Source organism: Physeter macrocephalus, chromosome 10 (assembly GCF_002837175.3).
Source record: "Physeter macrocephalus isolate SW-GA chromosome 10, ASM283717v5, whole genome shotgun sequence".
NCBI classification, from domain to species: Eukaryota; Metazoa; Chordata; class Mammalia; order Artiodactyla; family Physeteridae; genus Physeter; species Physeter macrocephalus.
Genome location: NC_041223.1, coordinates 69,854,428 through 69,866,721, shown reverse-complemented (window position 1 = coordinate 69,866,721; position 12,294 = coordinate 69,854,428). Strand labels below are relative to the sequence as shown.

Here is a 12,294-nt window from a genome sequence, read left to right as displayed (position 1 = left end):
ACCCCGCCCGCAGGACATCTACCTTGCCAACCACCCTCTTCAGGGTTCAGAGGCTGTGCTTTATTTTTTAAAAACAGCCTCTCGCACACAGACCTGGTGACTTCAGAGGTGGGAAATCACCCACGCATGGGCAGACTTTCTGAGTCCAGCCTTGCACAGCTGCACAGTGTAGTGGGAAGGGCACTGGCCTGGACACCAGGTGATCCAGCTTCTAATTCCAGCCCCAGAGGGGACCTCCGGCGTGTCACATGTTCATCCAGGGCTTTAGTGTCCCCGAGTGAAACACATGGGCCAGGAGCCCTGTCAAGTTCTTTCTGTCCCTATTCCTCAGATGACAACACTAACACACGGACATGGGAAAAGTTTAACGATGGATTCCTCTGAGGCTGTCAGAGGAGAACAGAGTGGATATTAAGGATAATTCATTGATTTCTTTTGGCGAAGAAAATTGTACATGGTGAATAAAAGTCCACCTACTTGTGTACAGATTCACACCAAGGCAGCCTAGGGAAGAGAAATAGCACCTTGGTACAAATGAGATTTTTCTTTCCATAAGACAAAATAGTGGAAGTTTCAGGCATTTCTCAGAAATGCTAGTAACTAGATTTCTTGAGAGTCATTTTCAAAGCAGTTATATCTCTTAGGCCTGGGATTAGTGGGTAATTTCTATTTCCTCTTTTATCTTTTTATGTGTTCTCTGAATCTTTTACTAATATGTATTAATTCTGTAATCAGAATAGGTATTTAAAAAAAAGAAGTAAATGGCTTAACTGTGCTAATGGACGAAAGAAGAGGGAAGAAACTTAAAAACTAATAACGATGAAACTGACATTTACTGAGTGTCATTTATTATCTACTGGGTAGTAACTGGCTCATTTACTTCCTCTCAACTCTGAAAAAACTATTATTATCCCCATTTTACATACAAGAAAAACAAAGCAGAGGGGGTCAAATAACTCTTCTAAAGTCACAGAGCTGGTAAATGCAGTCACTGGGACTAACTTCACCTAGATGGTCCAACATCAGGGCCTCTGCCATTTTATCACCCTGCGGTACTGCCTCCTAAATATTCTAAAATAAACTTTAAATAATAAATATATAAATAAATAAATTTTGCTGTGGATAACCAGTTCTGTGCTAGGGTTAGTTGTACAGACAAGCACTGGTCTATGCAGTGTTCAACTAAACAAGGAAGCTGTTACACTGAGGGCGACCTAATGCCTTAGAGGCGTAAACAGACCCAAACCCGAGCCTATAAATACCTCACGGTTAAGAAAGCCGAAACTCAGGACTGCCAATCACAAACAGCCAAGCAGGTTTTCCCATATAAGGCAAGCACTTAAGCTATAGCCAATCAAATAATTTCCTTGCTTTGCATCCACCTTCTCTCTGTAAGTCTTTCCCCTAGCTCCTATTGGTGGAGTGCTTTTAACGACTTCCAGTTTGGCACTGCCTGATTCCAACTGATTTCTGCTCAAATAAACCCTTAAAATGTTTAATATGCCTCAGTTTGTCTTTTAACAGCTGACGTAGGCACCTCAAAGAGACTTGAAAGAAGGTGATTCAAAGGGCTTGGGGAGGACTTCCCTGGTGGCGCAGTGGTTGAGAGTCCGCCTGCCGATGCAGGGGACACGGGTTCGTGCCCCGGTCCGGGAAGATACCACATGCCGCGGAGCGGCTGGGCCCGTGAGCCATGGCCGCTGAACCTGCGCGTCCGGAGCCTGTGCTCAGACCGCAACAGTGGGAAGCCCACGTACCGTGGGGGAAAAAAAAAAAAGGCTGGGGGAAAGTTTTGGGAACACAGGAGCTGCCAGTCAGCTTTTTAAAATATTCTTTTTCTTTTCTTTTTTTTGGCTGTGCCAGGCAGAGTTCCCCCACCATGGATTGCACCCAGGCCTCAGCTGGGAAAGCCCAGAATCCTAACCACTAGGCCACTAGGGAACTCCCAAAAAATAAATTTAAAAAAAGGCACAATCTATCCATGGGACAAGATTCCATCAGCACAGCAAACAGTCAAGGAGAAACAGTCAGCAAAGCTGTCAAGGAGAAACCACACAGCAAAGGGAGGCCTCATCACCTCAATCTCATTTCCTGTCAACAACGCAGTCCCCGTCCTGCTCACAGCCAGGAATGGCAGCTCCTTTAGGGCTGGCGAATGTTGGTCTTCTTTCTCCTCTCATCCTCCACCTCCTGACATTTCAGCCTGCTGTCGTCCTGTGGCTGGATCCATTCCACTGCGTATCACATTTCAGGGAACTGGATCACAGAAGCGGTTTCAGGCCTCAGAACTGAGGAAAGGCCTCAAGCTCAATAAACATTAGCTGGATGCATAAATAACGCCTATAGGTGTGGTCCTTCTGAATCAGTAATTTCACCTAATATCCCAGGGCGGGGAAGGACACAGGACACCAAGATACAAGAAAGACTACCTACACTAACCAATCATGATCTGATTGTGGTGGGGTGGTGAGGAGCTTAGGGGGGCAGCAGCATGGATCACTGGAAACTGCAAATAGGCAAACCTGGATTCAAACCCTGACTTTGCTCCTTGCTTAGCGTAGGACTTCAATTTCTTTTCTTGAGTCTCAGTCAATAGGCCTATTTAAAATGCCTGACTTTCAGGGATGTTATAGTTTGGGCATGAGAAGGGAGTCTACTCAGGCTCTTCCTTGGTCCTTGCTTTCATTCCCCCTCTAAAGAGGAGACTGCAGTCATGGGTTAGGGATTGTGCCACACGAGAGAGGGGCTCTCTCCCTTTCTTCTTTATCTTGTCTGAAGGTCAGCATGGAAGGAGACCCCCCACCCCACCCCTGACACACACACACACACACACACACACACGACACACATTGTTTTTCTCTTAGCCCTCTCTTCTCTTTCTTTTTTTAAAAACATTTTGTAAAAAATATTTATTTATTTATTTGGCTGTGTCATGTCTTAGTTGAGGCACACAGGATCTTCCGTTGTGGCGCTGGCTTCTCTCTAGTTGTGGCATATGTGGGCTCAGTAGTTGCAGCACGCGAGCTTAGTTGCCCGACCAGGGAGCGAACCCATGTCCCCTGCATTGGAAGGTGGATTCTTAACCACTGGACCACCAGGGAAATCTCTTCTCTTCTCTTTCTTGTGCGCATGCTGTAAGTGGTAAGTGGTCAGATCTCTCTCTGCTTTTTCCTTCCAGTTGGCCTAAGTGGCAGAGAAAATGGGAACCATTTCCTTCTGGAGAAAAGACCTGTCCATCCTGTTCTCTTTTCCTTCTGGCATCTCTTCGCTTCAACTCCCTGTCTCCCATGTGACCAACTGGTCGTTACATCTGGGTTCAGGCTTAAGGAGAAGGAAGGGTCTAATGGGGTCACTATTGCCAGAGTTCCCTGCCGCAGGATTTCACTTACGAGCCCAGCAACAATAAAAGGTTAACACAGCCAGATCGAAATTTGATCACACATATCTCAGATGTGCAAAGAAAATGCTGGAGATGGAGCTTAAAATCACCAATGAAAGTATCTCACTCTTCTAATTAAAGATAGTATTATCCCAGGTAACAACTCTCTATCAGAGCTGTTTCTCTCCCTTTTTTCTGTTCCTCCTGGAGACGGTGTCTAGAGGGAAGATGTTAAGAAGTTCAGGCACCCCATGATGGCTCTTCTCCTCTGGATTGTCAGCAACCTGTGTTGCCAGGACGCTAGTCTGGTCTTGCCCTTAAGCTGCCAATCCTAAGGTCTGCTCTCCTGGCTCTCCTCCTTCCCCCACTCTCGTGGCTGGCAGGAACTTTTCTTGCATCATATCTGCCTCCTCACCAAGATGAAATCTATAAACACCTACTTCCCAGAACTGTACTAGTAGAATGGCTCCTGGGGAAACATAATTTATGGGATAGAAGAAAACACATACATACACCCCACATACATAATCTTTGTCACATTGCTTTCCTTTATCATTGTCTGTTGTCTGAATATCACCTTTGGGAATCTTGCAGGGAAGGAAACCTGGAATTTGGGATTATTCCCCAAACTTCATGAAGTCAAGCTCTTACAAATAATTTCTAGTATTATTTCTACATATGGCTCGATTTCCCATTATACTCTTTTTTATGTTCTCCCTATATACCCCCAGTAGAACATTCAGGGATTTTCCATTTTGCTTGCTACTGTAACTGCAGCATCTAAAATAGCACATGGCACAGGGTAGGTGCTCAATAAATATTTGTTGAATGACTGAACGGTCCATCACATCTTCTGTGTATGGATTTATTCAGTCCAACTCTCAGGGCAATCTTACTTCCCTTCTCTCCGGGTCTTTGCAGAGTGGCACGCAGGAGCTTGCGTGCTGCCACGGGAGTCACCAGCTTGGAGGTGGTAGCTGAAACAGTGGGTCTTGGTGAGTTTCCTCGGGAAGAGCAAAAAAGAATGCACATGGGGGCCGAGAGTGGCCCTAGAGCAGCAGTTCTCAAACTTTTAAATCTCAGAACCCCTTTACGCTTTTAAAAATTGTTGAGAACTCCAAGCAGCTCTCCTTACATGGGTTATGTCAATATTACTTGTATTAAAATTAACACAAAAAATTTGAAATATTTATTAATTTATTTAAAATGAAAATATTCCATGTTAGCATAAATAATATTTTTATTTAAAACAGCTATTTTTTTTCTTTTTTTCCTTTTTTTGTTGAAGAATAGTTGATTTACAATATTGTGTTACTTTCAGGTGTACAGCACAGTGATTCATATATATATATATATAGTATAGTTTTGTTCCCTGTGTTATATGGTAGGTCCTTGTTGATTATCTATTTTATATACAGTAGTGTGTATAAAGCACAGCTATATTTCCAAAAGAAAAGTTACCGAGAAGAGTGGCATTTACTTTTTTTGCAAGTCTCTTGTCTCTGGCTTAATAGAAGGCAGCTGGATTCTCAAATCTGCTCCTCTGTTCAATCTGTTGCGATATGTTTTGGTTGAAATCTGGCCTCACACAGACATGTAGCTAGGAAAGGGAGGATCTTGGGGACTTCAGGGGTTTCTGACCTCTTTCTGAAAACTGCTGTCCTAAAGGGACAGTTGCTGCAGCAATAATGACCGTCTCTGTCACAGAGCCCCAGCCCTCCAGAAACTCTAGATCCTGCTGTAAGAACAGAATCCCCATTTCTCACCTTCCCTGACTCCCGTTTCTTGGCTTAGGATTGCACAATTCTTCAGTCATGTATAGGACAGCTGGCAGCCTGGAGCAGGAAAGTTAGCTAAGTTCCTCAGGGAGGGTGCTGGTCTTGGAAGAAGGGAGTGGACTAGACATCCTAGAAAGGGGGTGAGGGAAAGAAAACATAGCATCCATCTTCAGTGAGAAAGTATAAGATGTTACGAAGTTCAGGCACATTTATGAACAAAGGTGACTCAGTGCCTGGGCTGAAAGAAGGAAACAAACAACGAAGCCCAACCTGCTGGGCATACGTGGAAGGAGCTGGTTCTCAGAAGGGAAGGAGCTGGTGTTATAACATAATTGTCTTTCTACCTCTCTAGTATCTTCCTGGGCCTGGCTGGCAGGGCCACAGCCTGGTTCCCCTTTGCTGGGGGAACTGATGGAAATATAGCTGACTACCAAGTGGAGTGGCCTTGCTACCATAGGTGGGAAGGCTTCAGGAAACACCTGCTTATAAACCTTTCCCCATGGGCCAGCACTACCACCTACACCTTCACTGTGTATCTTGCTTATCTGCTTTATGGAGGGAAGGCACAGGCAGCAGCTGTCAATGGTCCTAGCCAGGGCCCAGGTACCACCTATCACAAGTGGTCCAGCTCTACTCAGAAGGATGTCCGTGTGAGAGTGTGTGTTTGTGTGTGTGTGTGTGTGTGTGTGTGTGTGTGTGTGTGTGTGTACACGTGCATGTGAGTGGCTGTGTGCTGCTGCAGCTAGAAGCAAGAGCCACATTCTGGAATATTTTAATAAACAGATAGCAAATTCACCATCTCTACTACACTTAGTCCTATACTGATCTGCGACATCCTTTTCCTTATTGCGCTACGTTGCGTCCGGGTGGCCTGGGCCCATGACTATCCTGTTTAGCACAGTAATGCCCAAGTCTCATTTAGTGTTTGGTACCTAGAAAGCACTTAAAACGTTTTTAGTGAAAGTTAAGTGAATGAATGCTGGTGGTCTTATTTAATGTGTACCAAAAGTGTGTGCTTTTCAGGCATTATGCCATTTAATGAAACTGTTCGTGTAAACCTCACCTTTCCAAAAAGGTATAAGCTCTTTGAAAGTGGGAAATGTCTATTTGTGGGGTTTGTAGACCTTCTACACAGCACCCTATATCCACCTATCTTATGGGAGTGCTCCACGAATCCTTCTAAAAGACACATCGACTTTTGTAGTGTTAAAAGCTATATTAATTTATCATTTTGCTACAGGGCAGGACCCGCTTATTGTTTTAAGTCCCATTAGTGGTTTTAGGTAGAGACAGTTATTAGTGTATGGTCTAATGATATTCCCTATTATTCAGAAAAAGTGCCAGCTAAAAGGTTTGTCTTACTATCTATTATGTAACAAAATCACACTATACATGAAAGCACGTGTTTAACAGAGCAGGTCGCCACATCATTTCCAACCAGAGAAACTCTACTTTTACCTGTTTAAAATTGAAAGGATTAAACAGATTTTAACCTAAATCAGGACAGTGGTGCCTGGGAAGGAAGATGTGTTATTTTGATGAAAAACTTGGCAGACATTAAAATAGCATGATGAAATTTTTTAAATTAAAAAAATTTACATTGAAGTATAGTTGATTTACAATATTAGTTTCAGATGTACAACATGGTGATTCAAAATTTCTATAGATGGATAAATTAAGAGAGGTCAGAGAGTGAAGTTTCCCACGTGGAAACAGAAGATTTCTGTATCTCTCCAAGAACTCCTTAACTTATTAGCTCAACGAATAAGTGTAAACTAGGGTTGGGTTTTCTGTTTTTTAATATAACGGCTTTGTTGCGATAAATTTGCATGTCAAAAAATTCACACTTTTAAAGTTTACAATTCAATGAATTTTAGTGTATTTACAGAATTATGCAACTATCACCACCATCTAATTTAAAAACATTTTTATCAAAATAAAAACTTTGGGTTTTTTTCCCCCCAAAAAACCCATAGTTATTAGCAGTCCCTCCCCATTCCGTCATTCCCCCAGACCTTGTCAACTACTAACCAACTTCCATTGCTATAGATTTGTCTTTTCTGGGCATTTCATATAAATGGAATCGAATCATACAGTATGTGGCCTTTTGTGTCTGGTTTCCTTTACTGAACATGTTTTCAAGGTTCATCCATGTCGTAGCATATACCAGTATTTCTTTCCTTTTTATGGCCAAATACTATTCCATTGTATGAATATACCACATCTTAGTGGTCCATTTTTAATCGACAAATATCCATTAATTGGCAAACATTTGGGTTGTTCCCACTTTGTGGATATTATACATAATGCTGCTATGCATATTTATGTACAAGGTTTTGTATACATTTATGTTTATATATGTATATATATATATATATATATATACTTCAATTCTCTTGGGTATATACTTAAGAGTGGAATTGCTCAGTCATAAATAATTATGTCCAACATTTTGGGAATTGACAAACTGTTTTCCAGAGCAGCTGCACCATTGTACAGTCCTACCAGCAATGTATGAGAGTTCTAATTTCTCCACATCCTCACCAGCATGTTTCATTCTGTTTTATTCTAGCAAGCCTGGAGGGTTGTGAAGTGGTATCTCTTTGGCAGGCTCAGCGGCCATGGCCCACGGGCCCAGCCGCTCCGCGGCATGTGGGATCTTCCCGGACCGAGGTACAAATCCGTGTCCCCCCTGCATCGGCAGGCGTACTCTCAACCACTGCGCCACCAGGGAAGCCCCTCTTTGTGCCTTTTTATTTTCATTTCACTAATAATTAATGATGTTGAGAATCTTTTCACGAGCTTATTGCCCATTTGTATATCTTCCTTGGAGAAATGCCTATTCAAATCCTTTGCCCATTTTAAAACTGGGTTTTTTGTCTTTTTATTATTGAGTTGTAAGAGTTCTTCGTATATTCTGGATTCAAGTCCGTTATCAGATATATGATTAGCAAATAATTTGTTCCATTTTGTGTATTGTGTTCTATCCTTAATTCTAAACTTTGGGCAAATTATTTCACTTTCCTCAAATGGAAAGTAAGTGGGTTCAAAGACTCCAGGATTTATAAATGAGGGTGCATATACACCAGATGCCAGTGACCAGGGAGTATAAGACACCAAGGGATTCATGTGGTTCATCTTCTAAAATGCCAAAATTATCCAAAGATTTAGGATAAGCAGAATCTTGTTTTTCCAAGTATAAACATCTGGAAAGGATAAAAATTGTATGTGCTGAGTAAATGAAAATTTTGACACTTTCGAGAACCTGGTGGCAATGGTGTTGCAGTTGTGTCAAAGTAATCAGGGTGAGTGGTCTTGGGAGAGATAAATTATGCCTGACCATTGGGACCTGGGAGCTGACCATGTGAATTCTCAGCGAGCCTCCAAAAGCTTTTTTTGAAAAACATCTTTATTTTATGACTTTTCACTTTTGATCACTTAAAAATCATTAACTCACACAAATCAGGTCTTTGTCCTGCTATCATTATTTCATTTTTAAAATTTACTTTTATTTTATTTTATTTACTAGATTGTATTTAGTTCCACTTCTCACTATGGACAGTTCCCCGAAAACATAAAAATATCAAAGATCCTGGTTTTCTTGATTGCTGGTGTCATTTTTTGACTTACCTATTTATAGTGTAATAATTTTGAAAAACTAAATTTTATAAACCAAACATGGATAGGTGGTTGAAAACAGAAAGTTTGAAGTATAATCTCAAAACAGGTGACAGAAAAAAAGGCAAAAAAAAGGGGTAGGGGGTGCCGGGGGAATCAGAATAACCTAAAATCACAAAAGGTTGAAACAGACATGTCATTTCTTGTCCCTGGGGCACCCCAAGATGAATTTGATAGGAAAGTAGATGACAAACAGCACTTGTACAGCTGTAACTACTGAATCATTAGGAAGGAACATAGGGTATTCTTAGATGCTTATTAAAATATGGGTTTAACCTGCAGTGAGTGTGCACAAACAAGGACCTTGACTTTTTTTGTTTGAGAATACCCTGACCAAAAAATGGCAAGAGATTTTGCTTCTGCAGTCGTATTTAAAAACCAATAATGTAGGGCTTCCTTGGTGGCGCAGTGGTTGAGAGTCCGCCTGCCGATTCAGGGCACACGGGTTCGTGCCCCGGTCTGGGAAGATCCCACATGCCGCGGAGCGGCTGGGCCCGTGAGCCACAATTGCTGAGCCTGTGCGTCTGGAGCCTGCGCTCCGCAGCGGGAGAGGCCGCGATAGTGAGAGGCCCAGGCACCGCGATGAAGAGTGGCCCCCGCTTGCCGCAACTAGAGAAAGCCCTCGCACAGAAACGAAGACCCAACACAGCCATAAATTAATAAATTTTTTAAAAACCCAATAATGTATATCTGATAAGGGCCTAGTATCTGAATATATAAAGAATACTTACAACTCAACAACGAAAAGTCTTATTTAAAAATGGGCAAAGGACTTAAATAGACATCCAGAGAAGACATGTAAATGACTAATAAGCACATGAAAAGATGCTCAACATCATCAGTCATTAGAAAATGCAAATCAAAACCACACCCACTAGGATGGATATAATCACAAAAACAAACAAATAAACAAACGAAAACCCAGAAAACAAGTGCTGGTGAAAATGGAAATTGGGAAATGGAAAACAGAAATTGGAGGACTCTTTCATTGCTGGTGGGAATGTAAAATGGTGCATCCCCTGTGGCAAACAGTTTGGTGGTTCTCCAATAAACGTATGACTACCATGTAACTCAGCAAACCCACTCCTGGGTATATACCCCAAAGAACTGAAAACAGGTGCTCAAACAAAAACTTGTACACAAATGTTCATAGCAGCACTATTCACAATAGCCAAAAGATGGAAACAACCCACCTTCTAGGGGTACCCACAGCACAGACAATGAATTCAAAATTCCTCAGCAGAGCCCTGAGTGCCCCTTTCAATTGACCTCCATCTAAATTTCCAATTTCTCTGGATTATTTTGTTTCCTACCCATGCTTGCCCTGCATACTCATGCCTCTGTGCCTTTGCTTTAATATCGAAATCCTGTAGGTTTACTTTAAAAAAAAAATGCTATTTCTTTAAAATAAGATAAGGCCTAAAATGAAATCAGCCTTACTCTACCCACCCTTTGCTTCCTGTCCACGCTTCCTCCCGGGGCCTCCCCCCAATCTTCTAACACTCTTATCCGTTCTTTTAGTATTAACCTTCATATTTTAAAATAAAATGCCAATAATGATATATTTGTTTTCTTGGCTGAATATAAACTGATGACTTTCTACTACAAAGAAGAGGTTTTCTTCGCTCTGTTATCACCCAGATCCCAACTATATATATATACTTACACATATACATATATACACATACTCTTCTTCCCCATCCTCCTAATATAGTTATAAGTACGGATTCTATTGCTATTTGGTGTGTTAAAAAACAAAAGTCAACTGAATAAGTCTGAAGGTCTAATTGGCTTTATTAAATGACTCATGAGTCGGGCAGCGTCTCATCTGGCAAGCAGAGAGGAGCTGTGCAAAATGGAAGGTTTCTATAGCAGAAAGAGGGTGGGACAAGTAAATTACAAGAGCAGATTATTTCAGGGAAGGTCACCTTCCCTAAGGGGAAGGCAGGGGGTCTTAGGCAGATTACCTCACTAGTGCCAACCAGGAAATTTCAAACTTAATGGCTTTAAAACCTTCCAGGAGAGGCTAAAACTGCAATTATTGGATAGGTTAGGTATTAAGTCTTGGTGTGACTTAGCACAGTGACTGCTGTTTGGGGCCTGTTATTTCTTTTAAACAGGCGTTGACATGTAACCAGTTTTACTATAAATATATTCTCTTTCTTGGGCTTTTTCCTCTTCTTTGGAATTAATAATTGCCTTGCTCTTTCCTTGACTTTATTTTCCTTGGTTCATTTTCCATTTACCCAGCATTCATTCGTCCCCAAGCTCTCTGCCAAAAGTGTACATCTCTTCTCAGTTCCTTCAGACATATTGAGGATTCTATCAATTTCACCTTTTTCTTGGAACTCCTCCCCTCCCTCCAGAGTCATCCATCTTCCTGCTGCAGGCTGAGTTGGTTGCCCTCTAGGCCACAGTACAGCTATTGTCCTGAGCTCACCTTTCACCCATATCCTGAAAATTCCTTCTACTCCTCTCCTGTGGGCTCTCATGTTTCCTAGTTCCCATGTCTTCCTCTTTCTTGATTTGCTCTCTTTAATGAAGTGCCTCTTCTAGTAGCTTCCTGAGGGGAAAAAAATGCACGGGAGAAATTTCATGAGTTGTTTTGTATTTGAAAGATTTTTATTGTGACCTTAGGCTTGACTGAGAGTTTGAGAGGTATCTTAGTTCAGGTTGCTATAACCAAGTACCATAGACTGGGTGGCTTATAAATAACAGAAGTTTATTTCTAACAGTTCTGGAGGCTGGAAGTCCAATATCAGGGTGCCAGCCTGGTTGGGTTCTAGGGAAAGCCCTCTTCTGAGTTACAGACTGCAGACTTTTCATTGTATCCTCACCTGGTAGAAAGCAAAGAGAAGGAAGCAAGCTCTCTCAGAACTGTTACAAGGGCACTAATCCCATTCATGAGAGCTCCACGCTGTGACCGAATCATCCCCCAAAGGCCCCAATTCTTAATATCATCAGGGAAGTAGGGTGTTAACATATGACTTTTGGAGGGACACAAACAGGTGGAAACAGACTTCTGAGTTGGAATTCATTTACCCTTGGAATTGAAGTCATTGTTCCATTGTCTTCTAGCTTCAAGCTGATATTTCAGATACTATTCTAATCTTGTTGCTTTGTATGTGACCTGTTTTTCCCCTTAGAATTTAATAATCATGCCTTCTTTTTTCTTCATGTAGGCCTATTTTCATCCATTATACTGAGCACTCAGTGGGCCATTTCAACCTGCACACTCATGTTCTCTAGTTCTCAGAAATTTGTGTGGTTTATTTGTTAATTTCCTTCTCCTCATTTGCCTTGTTTTATGGTTTTTTTTTTTTTTTTTTTTTTTTTTTTTTGTGGTACGCCGGCCTCTCCCTGCTGTGGCCTCGCCCGTTGCGGAGCACAGGCTCCGGACGCGCAGGCTCAGCGGCCATGGCTCACGGGCCCAGCCGCTCCGCGGCATGTGGGATCCTC

The 12,294-nt window shown here is 42.0% G+C and overlaps 1 long non-coding RNA gene across 6 annotated transcripts in view; it reads right to left on the bottom strand.

Moving 5' to 3' along the window:
• Positions 1–2,293, bottom strand: part of LOC114486987 (uncharacterized) — a 30,439-nt gene extending 28,146 nt beyond the window's left edge. Inside the window, exon 1 of one of the 6 annotated variants that reach the window (XR_008618402.1) lies at positions 2,078–2,293. This is a non-coding gene — a long non-coding RNA (uncharacterized lncRNA). Of the gene's footprint in view, positions 1–22; positions 138–2,077 lie in introns of those variants that run through there. The other 5 variants (XR_003681534.2, XR_008618401.1, XR_008618400.1 and 2 more) reach the window with 5 other exon arrangements.
• Positions 2,294–12,294: the final 10,001 nt, after the last annotated feature.